This window comes from Scyliorhinus canicula, chromosome 19 (assembly GCF_902713615.1).
Source record: "Scyliorhinus canicula chromosome 19, sScyCan1.1, whole genome shotgun sequence".
NCBI classification, from domain to species: domain Eukaryota; kingdom Metazoa; phylum Chordata; class Chondrichthyes; order Carcharhiniformes; family Scyliorhinidae; genus Scyliorhinus; species Scyliorhinus canicula.
The window spans coordinates 63,106,874-63,128,349 of NC_052164.1; positions in this window are offsets into that span (position 1 = coordinate 63,106,874).

Here is a 21,476-nt window from a genome sequence, read left to right on the forward strand (position 1 = left end):
ACCTCATCTGGCAACGTGTTCCAGGCACTCATCACCCTCTGCGTAAAAAACCTGCCTCGCACATCTCTGGTAGTTAAGAGGGGAGCCAGGGGCTGAAGCAGTCAGATGTTAAGGTTTTCAGAGTTTGTTTTTGGTTCGAAGGTGAGCTGAGAAGGTGTCTGAAAGATACAGCCAGAGATTCTGCATTATTCTGCTAGGGCTTCAGGTCTCTTTCTTTCAAGCAGTTTCAAATATCTCCCTTTCTCAAAGTGGAGTGTCAAAAACATTTCTTTACAGCAAGTATTTGTGAGTCTGCTAATTGTATTTAAAAGTGGATTGTTGTTTGAGTGGAAGCAGTTAAACGTTGATGTGGAGATGCCAGTGTTGGACTGGGGTGGGCACAGTAAGATGTCTCACAATGCTGGCTTAAAGTCCAGGAGGTTTATTTCAAGTGACTTCAGGTGATTTTAAATAACCTGTTGGAGTTTAACCTAAACATTAGCATTGTTTAAGGGGTAATTGTAAGCTATTTTCTTGTGTGATGTTAACATTTTTTTTAACTCTGTGTGAGTAATAAAGTTTGTTTTAATACATCACAACCCCATTTCTTTATGAAATCACTCCTGGAGCGAGGAATCCTTTTCTCACAGTCTTACAAAATTAAAATAAAATATTGAGGGTTTCTGACTGGTATCCTAGCTACTGTTAGGGCCTGGACCGGGATTGTAATAAATGATACTCATAGAAATTAGAAAAGTTCAGTCTCTCTATTGGTCGATGCAGGCCTGATATGTTTGAAGTTGAGATACACATTGCCTGAAGCTAATTTCTTGAGGTTGACTCTGCAGCTGCGATGGCTTCCACAGTTGAATTGCCAGAGGTTGCTTCAGCATGGATCTTGGTAAATAGAAGCGGATGAAGGGAGAGAGGAGGTTCTCAGGAAATGAAGTTTTGAAATTCTTCAGCCTGCTTCATTATAGCGGTTCAATGGTTATGCCTCTTGGTCCCCGTGCTTGTGTTGATGTTGAAGCTCTTGGTCTTGTTTGCTCCTCTGGAGATGTTTCAAGGCACTTCTCTGTGCATCTACCAGGTGTAGACCATCCCAATGGTACAGCCTCCACTTTCTGCAGTACTGATATTAATGCCCCTTGAACTGGAACCCACTTCTCCTACACCAGTCTTTGAGCAATGTATCTATCTCTCTAATTTCATATACCCCTTGACAATTTGTTGGTGGCTCAGGTAATAATGCAGTGGTTCTGCTTTTTAATTCAGTATGTAGCTCTTCATATTCTCTGTGCAGAGCATCTCTTCTAGTTCACTTTATGTTGTTGGTAACTACATGAACCATAACAACTGGATCCTCCCTCATTGCAAGTTCCCCTCCAGCCCCCAGCAGATATCCTAACTCTGGCACTGGGCAGGCAATACAGCCACCTGAACTGTGAGTAATGAATCCTAATCTCCGAAGGTAAGAGAAAGATGATTGAAATCCACATTTCTGTCTGGTAGCCAGGAGCCATTTTGAGAAAAACCTTTCAACTCAATCCACGGATATTTTCAAATGTGACCTTCAGAAGTTTTTTGAAAGAAATGTAATATCATAACTGCACACCCTAACAACATAATGAGGTAAGTTATTGCGATTCATTGAGAGAGTTAGCAAATGAAATTGGTCATGATCAGTAGTGCAAAATGGCTGGCAGCATATCTGCAGCCTCTTGAACATTTTCCCAATTCCCTTTTCCATTGAAGTCAATGGGAAATAAATGGGGCATAAAGCATATTGCAAATTCATTATTGTCCATTTTGCATGACCTGGTTCACCCCCACATCACTTGTGACAGTGTGTGAGAATAAGGAAGAATAATTGTTAACAAACACAGCGAAGGGGCTGCATTCTCCCTTTCTGAGACTGGTGCTAACGTCATTGTGAGAAGTGTAGACTTTTACGACGGTAAAAATGGGGCGACCGGTGCAACTATTCACCAACTCTAAATGGGCTAGCATGGGCGTCATGTGAAGCACCACAGTTTGCACACAAAACGGTGTTGGATTCACCGGTGCCGTGATTGCCACGCAGCTGCAGATGCACTTAAGGGATTCATTCCCCCACAACACACACCGTTGCAGCCAACATGGCTGGAAAGAGAGCAGCACGGCAGTTCTGGGACGCAGAGCTGGAGACCCATGGAGGAGAAAAGGATGGTCCTGTACCCTGGCCCAGGAGGAAGGTCATCAGGCGCCGCTGTTCACCGTGCCGGGGTGCAGGTGGCAGTCACCATCAGCGCCGTTAACGAAGTCGCCCGGACTGCCATCCAGTGTAGAAAGAAACTGCACAACCTCCTCAGGGCTGCCAGGGTGAATAGGCAGCGCTGTGCCTATGATACCAACCCCCTTACTGCCCACACACATGTGACTCAGGCCCCCACCAACCTGGGGGACAGCTGGTCCCCATCCAATCCCACATGCCAGCACCCATGCGAGCTACAATGGCTAGCTGCAATGGCACTGATGCCATGAGCTACCCAACCCCTGGGCTGCAGGTGCCAGACTGTCCAACAGTGCCGTTGTTTGTGTCTGCCCCCCCCCCCATTAAAAGGCAGCGCACAACCCTACCTGGAGCGGGAGAAGACCGGAGGCGGACCACCAGACCTGCGGCCCTTCACCATGCCCGAGGAGAGGGCACTGGCTGTGGTTAGTGGCACGGAGAAGAGGGAGGTCGCTGAGGTGGTGGTCGGCGGCGGGTGAGGAAGTGAGAATCCCGTGCCCAGTTGTGGATCCTCATGACACATCCTCTGGCCCCCCCACCCACCCCACCCCCTCACCACCCCCTGACCACACCCCTCACCATCCCCCTTACCCCGCTCACTCTCATGCCTCACCACTGTCCGGCTGACTAACCATACATGCCATCTTGTGTCTTATAGGACCTGCCGGAGATGAGCCCGGACCCCCCCCCTCCCCCCCCCCAGCCAGTGCCAGAGCCGGTGCCTCCCAGATGGAAGAGCACCAATGGGGAGAGCAGCCAGAACATCAGCCCTCTACCTGAGACTCGGGAGACCCCAGAGTTCGGGTCAGAGGAGGACACTGACTTTCCCTCACAGTTGTCTCCAACACCCTCCACCATCTCAAGAGACTATCAGCCCGGTTGGGCAAACTAGTGAAGAAGCTCCTGGGATACAATCTGGTGCGCACCACACAGTCGGGCCGGTACAGCAGGTGAAGGTAGGAGTAGCCGGGGGGTGCCGGACGGTCGGAGGGCAGCCCGTCCCCATAAAACCAGCTGCCGCCCAGACGGGTATCGGGCTCCTGGAACATTCAGTCCCACCCATAGTGCAGATGCAGGCAGGGACCCAGGGACTAGAGGAGGGGGTGACGACCGGCCTCCAGCACGTGTGGGCACAGGTGGAGGAGTCCATCCGCGTGTAGGAGCTGGGTGTGGTACCGGTCATGCGTGCCACTCAGGCCGAAATCGCACAGGTGGCGTCCACGGTGGAGACAATGGGGGCGACGGTATCGGATATGGGTCAGAATGTGCAAGGCCTGGGGTATTCTGTCCAGGTGGGGGCCAAGGCCCAGGACAGGGCTGCCCTCTCACAGGCAGCCATCTGCCGTGGCCAGCTGGACATTCCAGCGATACTCCTAAGTGTGGCTCAGTCACAGCAGGCCATTGCTGACAGTGTCGGTGGCATTGTCCAGGTGCAGGCCAGAGTGGAGCACACACAGAGGGAGGTGACCTAGTCCCAGAGGGATGTGGCCCACTCACTGGCTGATGTGGCACAGACACCTGTATGTTCATGGTACCCCTTCCTCTTCGTGAACAGTGGCCTGTTATCCGCTGGTGGCCGTAGGGCGACATGCATCCGTCGATCACCCCCTGGACCCGGGGCATCCTGGTAGGCACGGTCCACAGGGTATTCGATGTATTGCTCTGCCAGGCATACAGGGCCTCCATGATAGTGCTGCTGCACGTGTGCGCCGATTCCTGGGAGATGCCAGACAGGTCCCCACTCAGTGACTGGAATGACCCCGTCGCCTAAATGTTCAGCACGACCGTCACCTTGACGGCAGTGGGTGTCCTCCCCCATACCCTTGTGGTGCCAGGTGCGTCGCGCTGTCCAACCGCAGTCTCCGTCTCCATGCCGATTCCAGAAGATCCTCAAAGGACATGCATTTGTGGTACACGCGTGGCCTCATCCAGCACCTCCTTGGCATCTCTTCCTCGGCCTGTTGGGCAGCCGACCCTCCAGCCTAAGCGGCTGCCAACTGCCCCTCTGCAGCCTGCTCCTCTGCTGCAGCCTCCGCCTCCTCTCTGAGCGGTCCCCGGTCATGCTGCAGAGCTTCATGCAGGGCAGAGGCCATCGCCGTGACGGCCAGTGTCGCAGGCTGATGACCAAACAGCATAATTTTCTGTAGGGGGTGAAAGGCAAACATGTTATCATGGCGCATACACCCATGCCCAACCAGGCTCCATGGGCTACATGGTGGACCCGGTTGGCACCACGAGCCCCAAACACGCATGTCCCACACCACCTTGTGGGTGCCCCCGATTCTGGTGCCCGTCCCTGCTGCCAGGGGCAACGTTGGATGACACTGCCCTCACTGAGGGCTGCCTTCGGTGTGGCCCTGGATGGTCCCTCTGTGGGTGGCTGCCGGTTGGGTTGGGAGGTCGGGGTGGGGAGCGGTTCCCCATCCACTGTGTGCATCCAGGGGCCAGAGTAGGTAGTCAGCAAGATGGCTGCCGTAATGGCAGTCGGTGCCTGGGCACTGTCCCTGTCCTGTGGGGGTGGCTCCCCGGCTGTTCGGCCTGTCCACCCCATCCCCCACCCCTCCACTGGCCCTGGCAGGGGAGCCAGAAGCCCACAGTCAACCCAAGCCACTTCCTATCTCCTCTCTCTGCCGCCGCAGCCAGCACGCCAGGTTCAGAAATCTTTATAGCCCATGAGAAACAGGTCTTCGAGAAATCGGCCCACCTGAGGTGCTGAATCAAAGGGTCCCGGAGAATCAGTCGTCAGGACTGCTAATGATATGACTCCTGTACTTTCAGGCCATGCGATGGGCACCGCGATTTCGTAGTTTTTGAGGGGCTGGAGAATCCCCATTTGCCATGAAACTGGCGTCAGACTCAATTTCGGTGTCAGAAGCTATTCCCACCCAATCGCATTTCCCGATTTTCGGAGTTGACTAGTGGAGAATCCAGCCCAAGGTCTGTCATATGCCTGAAGTCATTTTTCAACACGTCAATGTAAGCACAAAACTTTACTGGATTCAAGTGCAGGTTGAAGACATCCCAAATACATTATTTTTAAAATTTGTTCGGGACTTTCTCCACTGGCAACAGGGCCTTGTAAAAATATTTGTTTTGGGATGTGGGTGTCGTCGGCTCGGCCAGCATTTATTGCCCATCCCTAATTGCCCTTGAGAAGGTGTTGGTAAGCTGCCATCTTGAACCACTGCGGTCCATGTGTGTAGGCACACCCTCAGTGCTGTTAGGGAGGGAGTTCAGGATTTTGACCCGGCGACAGTGAAGGAACAGCAATATATTTCCAACTCGGGACAATGAGTGACTTGGAGCGGAACTTGCAGGTGGTGGCAATACCAGATATCTGCTGCCCTTGTCGTCTAGGTGGCAGAGGTGATGGATTTGGAAGGTGCTGTCAAATGAGCCTTGGTGAGTTCCTGCAGCGTGTTTTCTAGATCGTACACACTGATGTCATTATGTGTCGGTGCAGGAGGAAGTAGATCTTTATTGTGGTGGTTGGTGTAATGATATGTAGAATATCATTTGTGTATATAACATAATATAAACATATATTACAAATATATACACAAACTGTACATAAACATTAGTGCCTGCATGCGTGGATTATAATTCTAACATCTGACCACAGGTGGTGTGGCGACAGGAGGACGTCACTGGAAGACACGCCACAAGGTAGACAGGATGTATTCTAGCATCTGATCACAGGTGGCATGGCGACAGGAGGACATCACTGGAAGACACGCCACAAGGTAGACAGGGTGTATTCTAGCATCTGATCACAGGTGGCATGGCGACAGGAGGACATCACTGGAAGACATACCACCTGTCAGACACAACCTGGACAGCACAGAGACAAAAGCTGCACAGCGAGTACAGAGTCCAGACACAGATTGAGCAGCTCCTGAGTCAACAGTAATTAATAATAGTTAATCATAATTTGTATTTAGCCATCATAGACATAGAACAGTACAGCACAGAACAGGCCCTTCGGCCCTCGATGTTGTGCCGAGCAATAATCACCCCACTCAAACCCACGTATCCACCCTATACCCATGACCCAACAACCCCCCCTTAACCTTACTTTTTAGAACACTACGGGCAATTTAGCATGGCCAATCCACCTAACCCGCACATCTTTGGACTGTGGGAGGAAACCGGAGCACCCGGAGGAAACCCACGCACACACGGGGAGGACGTGCAGACTCCGCACAGACAGTGACACAGCCGGGAATCGAACCTGGGACCCTGGAGCTGTGAAGCATTTATGCTAACCACCATGCTACCGTGCTGCCCATATCCAATCCAACTGTAATCTGCATCATATCCAACTGTAATCTCAGTAGACATCATAGAAACCCTTTAGCGTTTTAGTTAATAAACAGCTTTGTTCTTTACAAAGTTGTATGTTCTCTGATCACTTCAATTTTAAAGACCTCACCATCCTTGCATACAGAAAACATTACAGATGCCGTGTCAGTCAAGCGGACAGCTTTGTCCTGGATGGTGTTGATCTTCTGAAGTGTTGGAACTCCATTCATCGAGGAAGGCTGAGAAGCAATCCTGTCAGAAATTATGCCATCTTGCTGAGCTGTGGAGTAATTTGCCGTAAATACATCAGATATTCAAAAAAGGACTGAACAGTATCCTGATTTAGCCAGGGTGAGTGCAAGAAGAGGTGGACGAAAAAGGACATAAATTTGTGAGAAAGGTTGGTAATGCCGAGGAAAGATGCCAACTCTTTATTGTTTGATGGATTCAGGGGCTTGTGAATGGCAAGTTGTTTTGTATGTTGAGTGAGAACCATTGATATCTGTTGCCCGTGTTCTCCTTTGCCCCTTCCATGTTGTGTCACCTCAATGCCTGGCAAGACTGACGAAATAATGTTCTGGAATGCGCTTCATGCTGCATTTAATTTACAGGGAATTATGCGGCACTAAAACACACCTTAATGAGTAACAAAAACTGTAAGATATTGATTTGGCTCTGCTGGTGTCTGAGAGAATAGCTCCATTGCATGTTAAGTTTCGTGAAGACTGTGGAGCCATGAAATGTTGTTGACTGTTCTTGGATTATTGGAAATCGATACTTGTCTGGAATAATAGCTTTGACGACCAGCTTAAGGACAGTGCATAGTCTAAGTTCATCATTTTTGCTTCATGTAATGATTATATTTAACATATAGGTGATCAGGCAATTCACTCAATGATAGCATCTGCTTCTAGTTGTTTCAGCTCCTGTAACACTTTGGCCTGCATTACAAATGGCAATTTTCTCAGTTGCAAAACTGGTAGAACTGATGTCAACACAAGGAGCATGAAAGTACCCCTTGATCTTCCCAAATCCATCAAATAAGGAAGGTCTGGGGGTGATTTTTGAGCCTGCACCGTCTGGACGATTTGCAGCGTGGGTGGAAAATCCCACAAGAATCAGGAAATACGATCCTTGTTGGAGAGATCACGATTTCCAATTTTTCCTGCCCCGCGCCAGCAATGTCACAAGGTTCACACCCCTCATTTTAATATTTTAAAATCATAAAACATTATTAATAGGCACCCCACAACATGCCCCACCTCCCCATACTTTAGGCCAAGGTTTGCAACAGGTTTGGCAGATATACAGTTCCTTCTGGGGGCACAAAGGTAAGTATAACCACTGGGGATGGGATAGGGGGTGGGGGGTGGGGGGGGGGGGTCATGCCAGGGAAGTGCTCTGCCACTGCCCCCTGACACAGGTTTGCACTACCAGGTTGACACTACTAGGTTTGCATAGTGCCAACCTGTGCCAGGGGCAGTCTCCGTTCCTTCACACCAGCGGGATTCTCCGTTCCTTCAGTCCAGTGGGATTCTCCGTTCCTTCACACCAGCGGGATTCTCCGTTCCTTCACTCCGGTGGGATTCTCCATTCCTTCACACTGGTAGGATTCTCCGTTCCTTCACACCAGCAGGATTCTCCGTTCCTTCACACTGGCAGGATTCTCCGTTCCTTCAGGCTGGTGGGATTCTCCGTTCCTTCACGCTGGTGGGATTCTCCGTTCCTTCACACCAGCGGGATTCTCCGTTCCTTCACACCAGTGGGATTCTCCGTTCCTTCACACCAGCGGGATTCTCCGTTCCTTCACACCAGTGGGATTCTCCGTTCCTTCACGCCGGTGGGATTCTTCGTTCCTTCACACCAGCGGGATTCTCCATTCCTTCACACCAGCGGGATTCTCCGTTCCTTCACTCTGGTGGGATTCTCCGTTCCTTCGCACTGGCAGGATTCTCCGTCCCTTCACACCAGCGGGATTCTCCGTTCCTTCACTCCGGTGGGATTCTCCGTTCCTTCACACCAGCGGGATTCTCCGTTCCTTCACACCAGCGGGATTCTCCGTTCCTTCACTCCGGTGGGATTCTCCGTTCCTTCACACCAGCGGGATTCTCCGTTCCTTCACTCCGGTGGGATTCTCCATTCCTTCACTCCGGTGGGATTCTCCGTTCCTTCACGCTGGCGGGATTCTCCGCTCCTTCACTCCGGTGGGATTCTCCGTTCCTTCACTCCGGTGGGATTCTCCGGGCGCGATTCTCCGCCCCCCACAACGGGTTGGAGAATAGCGGGAGGGCCTTCCCGACATTTTTCCCGACCTCCCGCTATTCTCCCCCCCCCCCCCCCCCACGGCCGCCCCACGACACGAATCGCTGCTCGCCCTTTTTTTACGGCGAACAGCGATTCTCCCCTAGCCGATGGGCCGAGTTCCCAGGCCTTTACGGCCGTTTTCACGAACGCAAACACACCTGCTCTCACTGTTCGTGAAAACGGCCGCAACGTTCCGTTCCCGACAACCATGGCACCGATTGGCACGGCCGCACCACGGCCGTGACAAGGGTGGCATGGGCCCGCGATCGGTGGGCACCGATTGCGGGCAGCGGGTCCGAAACCCGCGCACTCTTTGTTCCTCCGCCGCCCCGCTGGATTAGTCCGTGGGGCGGCTGAGGGGCATGACGGCCCGCGCATGCGCGGGTTTGACGCATATGCGTGATGATGTCATCCGCGCATGCGCGGGTTGGAGCCGTCCAATCCGCGCATGCGCGGCTGATGTCATCGTGCGCGTCAGCCGCCGTGACCATTGGCGCGTGGGCTTAGCGACGGTCGCTAAGCCTGCGATGCCATGGTTCATGGGGCCCCGCTGCTAGCCTCGACCGGGGAGGAGAATCGGGTCGCGGGAGGGGGCGCGGAGGCTGCCGTGAAACACGGCCAGTTTCACGGCAGCCTTTACGACTCTCCGCATTTGCGGAGAATCGAGCCCTCCTTTCCTTCACTCCAGTGGGATTCTCCGTTCCTTCACTCTGGTGGGATTCTCTGTTCCTTCACGCCGGTGGGATTCTCCGTTCCTTCACTCTGGTGGGATTCTCCATTCCTTCACGCCGGTGGGATTCTCCGTTCCTTCACACCAGTGGGATTCTCCGTTCCTTCACACTGGTGGGATTCTCCGTTCCTTCACACTGGTGGGATTCTCCGTTCCTTCACGCCGGTGGGATTCTCTGTTCCTTCACACTGGTGGGATTCTCCGTTCCTTCACGCCGGTGGGATTCTCCATTCCTTTGCGCCGGTGGGATTCTCCGCTCCTTCACACTGGCTGGATTCTCCGTTCCTTCACACTGGCGGGATTCTCCGTTCCTTCACTCCGGTGGGATTCTCCGTTCCTTCACTCCGGCGGCATTCTCCATTCCTTCACTCCAGTGGGATTCTCCGCTCCTTCACACTGGCAGGATTCTCCGTTCCTTCACTCCGGCGGGATTCTCCGTTCCTTCGCTCCGGTGGGATTCTCCGTTCCTTCACTCCGGTGGGATTTTCCACTCCTTCACACCAGCGGGATTCTCCGTTCCTTCACTCCGGTGGCATTCTCAGCTCCTTCACACTGGCAGGATTCTCCGGGCGAAATTCTCCGCCCCCCACGACAGGTGGGAGAATAGCGGGAGGGCCTTCCCGACATTTTTGCCGCCCTCCCGCTATTCTCCCCCCTCCCCGCCGAAGTCCCGACCCGAATCGCTGCCGCCGTTTTTTTACGGCCGGCAGCGATTCTCAGCTGTTAGATGGGCCGAAGTCCCAGCCCTTTCCGCCGTTTTTACGAACGGCAAACATACCTGGTCTTGCCGTTCGTAAAAACGGCGTCACAAACTCGCTATTAATAACCATGGCACCGATTGCCACGGCCGTACCACGGCCGTGCCAAGGGTGCCATGGCCCCGCGATCGGTGCCCACCGATCGCGGGCAGCGGGCCCGCCCGGGTTTTACGGCAGCTTTACGATTTCTCCCGTTTTGGGAGAATCGCGCCCTCCGTTCCTTCACTCAGGCGGGATTCTCCGTTCCTTCACTCCGGTTGGATTCTCCGCTCCTTCACACCAGCGGGATTCTCCGTTCCTTCACACTGGCAGGATTCTCCGTTCCTTCACTCCGGTGGGATTCTCCATTCCTTCACTCCGGTGGGACTTTCCATTACTTCACACCAGCGAGATTCTCCGTTTCCGCTGCAGTGAATGGAGAGTTGGCTGAGTGCCAAATTTTGGAACATCTCTTCCCTCCAGTTCGCTGTTATTTAACCATGTGCCATTGCATCATAGTTACATCAATATCACATGCTTCTGATGATAACCCTTCACACACCCTGCCCACTTGGACACCTCCCCCATCCTCTGTCCCTTCACACTCTGCCCACTGGAACACCTACCCCATCCTCTGTCCCTTCACACACTCTGCCCACTGGAACACCTACCCCATCCTCTGTCCCTTCACACCCTGCCCACTGGAACACCTCCCCCATCCTCTGTCCCTTCACACCCTGCCCACTGGAACACCTCCCCCATCCTCTGTCCCTTCACACCCTGCCCACTGGAACACCTCCCCCATCCTCTGTCCCTTCACACTTTGCCCACTGGAACACCTATCCCATCCTCTGTCCCTTCACACACCCTGCCCACTTGGACACCTCCCCCATCCTCTGTCCCTTCACACACCCTGCCCACTTGGACACCTCCCCCATCCTCTGTCCCTTCACACGCCCTGCCCACTTGGACACCTCCCCCATCCTCTGTCTCTTCACACCCTGCCCACTGGAACACCTCCCCCATCCTCTGTCCCTTCACACCCTACCCACTGGAACACCTCCCCCATTATCTGTCCCTTCACACCCTGCCCACTGGGACCGTCCAGTGCCCGGCCGAGCGTCTCTAAATAACCCGTTTCATTCTCTTCCCTAGGACGTGATGCCGAACGACCATGGCCGTCTGCCTCCAGGCGGACACAGGCATCTGCCCCACCGCACCCAGGGGCGCACGACAGAGGGTGCCCGATCAGCGGGGAGTCCCATCCTCCCCAAACGAATCTGTGGAGCAGGACGCCCAGAGGGTGGCGAGAGAGGAAGAGAGAGAAATGGCCCACGAACGCCCTGCGGCCTCTCAGCGGGCCGATGACATAGAGGAGGCGTCCACCCAAGACGACCTTGATCTTGCGGCACAGCTATCTCCCACACAATCCACCATCCCAGAGACACTCACCCCGGTTGGCCTATTTAGAGATGAGGCTCCTGGGTCACAGTCTGGGTCGCACATCACAGCTGAGCAGGTACAGCAGGTGGAGGTCAGAGCAGCCGAGGGCCCGGACTAGCGGAGGGCAGGCCAGGCCCAGCATCTAGCTGGCTCTCAGACGTTTTCCGAGTTCCTGGAGTTTCTCAACCCACCCGCACAGCCGATGCATCAAGAAACCCAGGGACACAATGATGGGATGAGGGCTGTCTTCCAGACTCTGCGAACGCTGTTAGAGGAGTCGAACCGCGTCCACGAGCAGGGGGTGGTGCCGCTCATGGCAGCAACCCAGGCCGACACCGCATGGGTGGCATCCGCGGTGGAGGCAATGGGTCAGGTTATGCAAGGAGTTGGGCTTAATGTGCACGCGTCATCCTCGGCCCTGGACAGGGTTGCCCTCTCACAGGCAGCAATGCGCCAGAGCCAACACCACATTGCCGGCGCACTACGGGCCCTGGCCGAGTCTCAGCAGATCATGGCCCAGTCGCAGCACGCCATGGCACAGTCACAGCAGTCGATGGCACAGTCCCAGCAGTCAGTCGCGGAGAGCATCAACCGCCTGACACATGTGCTGGATGGCGTTGTGCACTCACAGGTTGAGATCGCACAGTCCCTGGCGGGAATGTCTAACTCCCTGGACTCCATCTCTGCAAACCTTCGATCCTGGTGGATACCGTTGCAGGCCTCCACGACTGGCAGCGCCAGGTGTCGGTGGCGCGACGGGGCACCTCCCCGCTCGCACCTCTGTCCCAAAGTGAGGCCCGGGGCCCACTGGGCTCCCCGAGGGAGGAGACGGTTTCGGGGCCCATCCCATTAACTCCATCACGGGATGTCCCGGAATTCTCGGCCTCCCCCCGTCCCATCCCTGGTGCATTGGGTGGGCAGCAGGCAGAGCAGGGTGACACAATGTCACCCGAGATGCCCGCAGAGCAGCCTGGCCCATCAAGGCCGGGTCGCCCCAGGAAACGCTTGCCGAAGGAGAAACGAGTCAAAGAGGCGATTCGCAGAAGTCCTCCTCCACTCCTGCTGTATCATCTGGGGAATCACTTAGACGTAGTGGTAGGGTCCGTAAGGCAACAAAGAGAGACACTTAGTAAGTTGGCACGGGTGAAGGGCACAGTTTAGTTGTAGGGGCTAGGGCACCTGTAAATTATTGTTCACATTAAACGCACTGTTCCACCTTACTTGTAATACCGTGTGATTGTTCCACAGCCACAGGAATCGTGATGGTGACCGAGTGTCGCTTGGTTGACGAGCGGTGAAACTTCGGTGCCGGGTGTGCAGTCCCTTCCCCCCCACCCCCTCCCACAGCTAGCCCACGCGGGCATGTGATAGAGTGTCCGTGACGATCTCAGCGGCCACCAAGGTGGATGGTTCAGCTATTGCCATGGGTCAGACTCTCTCTAACAATTCTGAGCTCACAGCTCATCGCAGAGCGGGCTGTCATCATTCCACATGGCACTGATCACACCCGCTGACACAGCCATCAATGTTGTGCCATACCGTCTGGACCCAGTGGTAAGGGTGATGTCGAAGTGGAGCAGTGTACACTGAAGGGGGTGGGGGGGGGGTTGCGGTGGTGGCAGTTGTGTGTTGACCCTCTGCACGACTAGCAATGTAGGTGGTGCCACTAACGTGTCGCGTGCCCGCTGTCCTCGCCGGGTCCGTCGTGCCGCCTCCTGGACATCACCAGCACCTGGGTCGCGTGTGTGTGCTGCGCCTGCCACTCCGCCAGCCTCCTCCTCCTCCTCCCTCTTCTCCTCCTCCTCCTCATCTGTGCTGGCATCACTGCCACTGGCTTCTCCCTCCGCCTCCTGCAGCAGGTCATCTCCCCTCTGCATCGCGATGTTGTGCAGCGCACAGCAGACCACTACAATGCGAGCGACCCTGTCGGGCTGGTACTGCAGGGCCCCTCCGGAGCGGTCCAGGCACCTGAATCTCATCTTCAGGAGGCCAAGGCAGCGCTCCACCACACCCCTGGTTTCTGCATGGGCCTCGTTGTATCGGGTTTCCGCATTGGTCTGAGGCCTCCGTATATGCGTCATCAGCCAAAACCTCAGCGGATAACCCCTGTCGCCTAGCAACCAGTCCCTCAGCTGGGGGGGACGTCCCTCAAACATCGCAGGGATGTACGACTGCGCCAGTATGTAGGAGTCATGAACACTCCCTGGGAACCGTGCACAGACATTCATGAATGTGATGTGGGGGTTGCATACCACCTGGATATTCATGGAGTATGCCCCCTTTTCTGTTTGTCAACACCTCCCTGTCCCCTGCAGGCGGGCACATGGGGACGTGAACACAATCGATTGCCCCCTGCACCATCGGTATCCCGGCCACGCTGGCAAATCCACGAGCTCGTGAGTCCTGAGTTGCTCGGTCCTCGGGAAAGGTGATGTAGCGGTCCGCAATGGCATAGAGGGCGTCGGTCACATCCCGGACGCACCTGTGGACCAATGACTGGGAGATCCCGGAGAGGTCCCCGCTCGGAGACTGGAAGGAGCCGGTCGCATAGAAGTTAAGAGCGACCGTCACCTTGATGGCAACCGGGATCGCGTGTCCATCCCCCACGTTCCACGTGGGGCGAGGTGCGCCACGAGGTGACAGATATGTATCACCGTCCGCCTACTCAGCCGTAGTCTCCTCCTGCAGGTGATGTCAGTCATTGTTAGGAAAGAGATCCGGACATAGTACACCCTCAGCCTTGGTCGTCGCCTCTGGTGCTGTGGCTGCACCCTCACTCTCTCCTCCTCCCCCTCCTCCTCCTCCCCCCCATGCTGCTCGACGACTGGCAACTCCTTGGCCCTTCCCTCTGCTGCTGCAGCTGGCCCTGCATCCACTGCGGGTTGTGGCTGTGGATGCTGCTCCATCTCCAAATGCAGTGCAGCGGCGCCAACCACTGCGCAGAACATAGCCGTTCTGTTCACAGACATTGTGCTAACCTACAGAAGGGTGGTGGGGGGCAGAGAAACGGGACATGTTAGACGGAGGTTAGTCTACACCTCGGCAGCCGCCTGCCACGGGATACCAGTGTGTCCCGGTGGCCAGGTCGCGCTGCTGACACGCGGGCAGCCTAACCCCTGGTCACTTTCTGCATCCAACGGGCAGTTAACTGCGTCCTCTTCACCGGTGCGTCAGTGGCCTGTGGCCGTAAGCCACAGGGCAACCAACGGCCGTGTCCTCGTGACCGGCACTCCATGGCATGGTGGCAGACATTTTGTAACCGGGGTTGGACGAGTCACTCGCTCACTCTCTCCCTACCCCCCCACTCCCACTCCCCCCCCTCCGTCTCCCCCACTCCCCCCTCAGTCTCACCCACTCCCCCCTCAGTCTCCCCCACTCCCCCCTCCGTCTCCCCACTCCCCCCTCAGTCTCCCCCACTCCCCCCTCAGTCTCTCCCACTCCCCCCTCAGTCTCCCCCACTCTCCCCTCCGTCTTCCCCACTCCCCCCTCAGGCTCCCCCACTCCCCCCTCAGTCTCCCCCACTCCCCCCTCAGTCTCCCCCACTCCCCCCTCAGTCTCCCCCACTCCCCCCTCAATCTCCCCCACTCCCCCCTCAGTCTCCCCCACTTCCCCCTCAGTCTCCCCCACTCCCCCCTCCGTCTCCCCTACTACCCCCCCCCCCCCCGCTCTGGACCCCCCTCCCGTTCTCGGTATGCCTTCCCTGTTGTGGCCAGACTCCAGCAGTGCGCTGAGCGGTGCGCTCACCTCCTCGAAGCTCTCGTCAGCCAGCACGACTGGTTGACGAACTTGATATGTATCACCGTCCGCCTACTCAGCCGCAGTCTCCTCCTGCAGGTGATGTCCGTCATTGTTAGGAAAGAGATCCGGACTGGGTACACCCTCGGCCTTGGTCGTCGCCTCTGGTGCTGTGGCTGCACCCTCACTCTCTCCTCCTCCCCCTCCTCCTCCTCCCCCCCATGCTGCTCGATGACTGGCAACTCCTTGGCCCTTCCCTCTGCTGCTGCAGCTGGCCCTGCATCCACTGCGGGTTGTGGCTGTGGATGCTGCTCCATCAGCAAATGCAGTGCAGCGGCGCCAACCACTGCGCAGAACATAGCCGTTCTGTTCACAGACATCGTGCTAACCTACAGAAGGGTGGTGGGGGGCAGAGAAACGGGACATGTTAGACGGAGGTTAGTCTCCACCTCGGCAGCCGCCTGCCACGGGATACCAGTGTGTCCCGGTGGCCTGGTCGCGCTGCTGATACGCGGGCAGCCTAACCCCTGGTCACTTTCTGCATCCAACGGGCAGTTAACTACGTCCTCTTCACCGGTGCGTCAGTGGCCTGTGGCCGTAAGCCACAGGGCAACCAGCGGCCGTGTCCTCGTGACCGGCACGCCATGGCATGGTGGCAGACATTTTGTAACCGGGGTTGGACGAGTCACTCGCTCACTCTCTCCCTACCCCCACTCCCCCCGCTCCGTCTCCCCCACTCCCCCCTCAGTCTCCCCCACTCCCCCCTCCATCTCCCACACTCCCCCCTCAGTCTCCCCCACTCCCCCCTCAGTCTCCCCCACTCCCCCTCCATCTCCCCCACTCCCCCCCTCAGTCTCCCCACTCCCCCCTCCATCTCCCCCACTCCCCCCTCAGTCTCCCCCACTTCCCCCTCAGTCTCCCCCACTCCCCCCTCCGTCTCCCGCACTCCCCCTCAGTTCCCCCACTCGCCCCTCAGTCTCCCCCACTCCCCCCTCAGTCTCCCCCACTCCCCCCTCTGTCTCCCCCACTCCTCCCTCAGTCTCCCCCACTCCTCCCTCAGTCTCCCCCACTCCCCCCTCAGTCTCCCCCACTCACCCCTCCATCTCCCCACTCCCCCCTCAGTATCCCCCACCTCCCTCCACCCTCAGTCTCTCCCACTCCCCCATCAGTCTCCCCCACTCTCCATCTTCTTTCCCCCACTCATCTTCCCCACTCCCCCCTCAGTCCTCCCCCACTTCCCCCTCAGTCTCCCCCACTCACCCTCGTCAGTTCCCCACTCCCCCCAGTCTCCCCCACCGTCTCCCCTCCAGGCTCCCCCCTCCCCCCTCAGTCTCCCCCACTCCCCCCTCCATCTCCTCCACTCCTCCCCGCTCTGGACCCCCTCCCGTTCTCGGGAATGCCTTCCCCATTGTAGCCAGACTCCAGCAGTGCGCTGAGCTGTGCGCTGAGCGGTGCGCTCATCTCCTCGAAGCTCTCGTCAGCCAGCACTACTGGTTGACGAACTTGAAAAGCAGGTGTGTTGGCCGGCGTGAAAACGTGGCGTGATGACGTCGGGACTTCGGCCCATCCGGGCCGGAGAATAGCGGGGGGCCAATAAGTCGGGATTCTGGTCGTGTCGGGGGGTCTTTCGAGGCCTTTGCCAGGAATGCCGACGTGTAGTTTGTGCAGGGTTCGGAGAATAGCGGGAGGGCGTCGGACCGGCGTCGCCGTGAAAATATGCGCGGCCCGCTATTCTCCGAACTGGCGTGAGTGCGGAGAATTGCGCCCAATGCCTTTGGAACCCCAGGGTCTAGACAATGGGATGATGGCTGTCTTCCGGCATCTGCAGACACAGCTGGAGGAGTCCATCCACGTCCACGAGCAGGGAGTGGGGCCGGTCATGGCTGCCACCCAGGCCGATACTGCACGGGTGGCATCAGCGGTGGAGGCAATGGGTCAGGTTCTTCAAGGTGTGGGGCTCAGTGTGCATGCGTCATCCATCACCCATGACTGGGCTGCCCACTCACAGGCAGCCATGTTCCAGAGCCAGCTGGACATTGCCGCCGCACTCCGGGGTCTGGCCCAGTCTCAGCAGGCCATGGCCCTGTCCCAGCAGGCCATGGCCTTGTCCCAGCAGGCCATCGCTGAGAGCATCGGCGGCCTTGCCCACGTGATGAATGGCGTCGCACAATCCCAGCGGGAAGTAGCACAGTCCCTGACAGGGACGTCGCACTCCCTGAGCTCCATCGCTGGGAACGTTCAGACCCCTGCCGATTCTACAGCGGGCCTCCAGGACTGGCAGCACCAGGTGTCGGTGGTGCAATGGCACCTGTCACCGCGCGCACCACCGTCCCATAGAGAGGCCCGGGGACCACGGGGCTCCCCATGGGAGAAGGAGGTCCCGGTGCCCGTCCTGGTTACTCCAGCAAGGGAGGGACCGGAACACTTGGACTCCCTACGTTCTGTCCCTGGTGCATCTGGTGAGCAGCGGGCCGAGCAGGCTGGAACCAAGCCATCCAGCACGCCCGCCGAGCAGCCTTACACATCCAGGCCAGGCCACCCCAGGAAACGTGCGCCAACGGGGACCACGTCGAAGGGTAATAGTCTGAGTAGTCCGCCTCCACTCCTGCTGTACCACCTGGGGAAACACCAAGACGTAGTGGTAGGGCCCGTAAGGCCAAGAAGTTAGACATGTAGTAAGTTGGCATGGATGCAGGGCACAGCTTAGTTATAGAGGCTAGGGCACTTGTCTTTAAATGTCATGATTAAAGTCACTGTTGCACCAAACCTAGATGTGTCTGTGCTATGTCCGGTGCCTGAGGGGGTCGTGAGGGGGACCGAGTGACGCTGGGGTTCGAAGTTCAGTACAACGGTGAGGCCTGGTGTGCCCCCCACCAACACCCCATCGTCCTCAGCACACCGGCGCCCACTGCCCCACATGGACATGTGATGGTGTGTCCGTGACGTATGCAGGCACCTGTTTGGGTACACTGAGGGAGAGTTCAGAATGTCCAAATGACCTAACAGCACGTCTTTCGGGACTTGTGGGAGGAAACCGGAGCAGCCGGTGGAAACCCACGCCGACATAGGGAGAATTCCACACAGATAGTGACCCAAGCTGGGAATCGAATCTGGGACCCTGGAGCTGTGAAGCAACAGTACTAACCACTGTGCTACCGTGCTGCTTTAGGTTTTAGTTTCTGTTGCAGAACTAGAAATTGAGTTCTGAATTTCCTTCCTGTTAAAATCTCTGTTGGTGAGAAACTATTTTGTCATGATTAGACTCAGTGAATCAGAAGAGCTAAAATAGGATTGTCATTCTTCTTGATCAAGTCTTTGATGGTTTGTGCACCTTCTCAGCTTCTACATTTGCTTGAGGACAATAAGGTGAGCTGTTTAGATGAATTAATGCATATTCTTTTGCAAAATCTTGGAATAACTCATCAGTGAATTGCGGGCCATTGTCTGACATCATAATATCCAGAACGCCATGTGTTATATAAATTCTCTTTCAGTCATTGAATTATTGCTTCTGCTGTGATGCTATGCTATCTGTTCACTTCAGTCTACCGTCACTAGCAATCAGTGACAATAATGTTCTGGGCCAAGGTTTAGCAAACTCCAAAGTATATCATGGAGTTCACCTGACCGACAACTCTTTATTTATTTTGGTTATGATGAGTACAGGGTCTGCCTTTCAGATGTTATTAAACAGAGGCCTTAAGCACTTTTAATCAAAAACAAAGTTTATTCTAAGAATTTAGTTACCATTTTTATAAACACACACAGTAAGTATTTTTATCAACTATCAACATAAATACCCCACGCAGCGACAGTACTCTATGTATAACCCTAAATAAATTCTCTCTTAGGCTATTCCAATTTAATAATGAGATCCCATAAAACAGAAAACCCTTTTTTTTTCAAAGGTGTGGCTCAGCACACAGCACTCAAGACCTGGTATTGACACTTTTGTTTCCTTTTCAGAACAGCAGATTTGATTTCCTTCCAGAACACAATTATTTATTTTCAAGTTGTCCAGCAGTCTGAAAACAGCTTTTAAACTGTAGTTGGAGAGACCTCCAAGATAGTTGTCTGTCTGAAAACAGCAGCCAAATGTGAAAACGAAAGCAAAAAACTCAGAGCCACCAAAACACGCCCAAATCAAAACAAAAGTAAAACCCAGAGCCACAGCCCAGCTCCACCCACACAATGACCTCACTGAAGCCATGTGATAAGACAAAACATTTCTTAAAGGGACACTCCCATGACAATAAGGAACATCTTGGGCAGGATTCTCCATTTCGCCAGCCAGATTTTCCTCGGTTGCATTCCTTTGCCAGCAACGGGATTCTCTGTTCTCGCCACCTGCCAATAGGATTTCCCATTGCGGCCACCCATGCCGCCAGGAAACCCGCGGGTGTGGGTGCGCTGCTGGCACAAAGAGAATCCCACCGGCGGAGAATCCAGCCCCTTGTCTTTAAAATCAAATAAATCCAATCCCGAGGGTTCCAATGACCTGCTGGAAAAATAGAAGGTGATAGCGGTTCTTTTTGTCCCATTCACTGCATACTTAAGACAATTGGAAATAATTTATTCTGTGGAACAAGTAATACCTAGCCACCAAACTAATTGCTGGGTGGGGTAGGGGGGTGGGGTCGGAAGGTTATGGGACTCCAAGAGAGGGGGGGTAGGCGAGGAGTGGGCCAATCGCAGAATCGAGGAGTAGACTAGGGGGTAGCAGGTCCCAGAGCTCCAATGTCCTGGGAAGGCCGCCATGACTGTGAGTGGACATTCAGATTGCAATGCCCCCCTCTTATTGCCCAGGACAAGGAAAACTGTAAACATCACTTCCCCCCCCCTCCACACCCACTCCCGCCAACCTACAAATTGAGGCTGGGCATAACTAGGCTATGAAGTGGTGGCCACTTAAGGGTGTTAATAGGTGCCCTGCCCACCCAATGGTGAAATTGCGTCTAGTGTTGGCAGGTGGGTTTCGGCTGGGGGAGGGGGGTGCAATCCTGTCCAATTTATGCTCCCCACCCCCACCTTGGAACCTGTCTTGGGGTGAGCGTTTCTGCCCATTTGCTGCTACAATGGTCAGAGTTTCAGGGCTGTAATGTGCCAAAATCTCAGTAGAAACTAAAAATTGTTCAATCATTTCTAAATCATTTTGTGGTCCAAATTCCAGCACCACTGTTGACCCTGTCTCAGCAGATGTCTCTAAGGCTCATTGACTTCTGCCACGTTTGGTAGGAAGTTGCCTATTTTATTGACCATTCCAAGGAATTTATGAAGGTCAGTAATGTTCCTGGGCTGAGGAAACTATCCGATTATTTTTGTTTTTTTTGTAGGTCGACTGTTATTTCAGAGCCTTGTACAATATGACCTAGAAATTTAATTAAAAGTTTGACAAGCTCACATTTTGAATTCAGTGTGAGGCCTGCCTCATGAACGGCTCTGACTATGTGATCAAATTCTTCTCTCATGGAGACATGTACAAGTATATTGTCTCAATGGCATATCATTCCTTTCATGCCTTCAAGAGTTTGAGACATTGTTATTCAATTGATTTCAAGGAGCGGATGCAATTACGAATAGCAATCTATTAAAGCAATAATGACCAAAAGGTCTTATAAAAGTGGTCAGAAATCTGGATTCTTTGTCCGGAGGTAACTGCCAAAATCCACTATTTGCATCCAATTTGGTGAATAGCTAGTAATGCAATACTGTCTTACACTGAGGCCGTCCAATGGATCTCACAGTCCACTGATTTGTTCAGTCGAGTTAAATTCACACAGATTCTAATTGAGCCGTTTGATTATGAGGCCATAACCATTTCTGAACAGCATCTTGTTGATCTGGTGACTGGTGAGATAACCCCATTCAGTAGCATGTTCTCAAATTCACCCTTGACCTTGACCAAGGGCCATTGTGGGACTTTCCTCAATGTAAAGAGGTGAATTGGGGCGAAATTCTCCGCGGACCGTCGGAC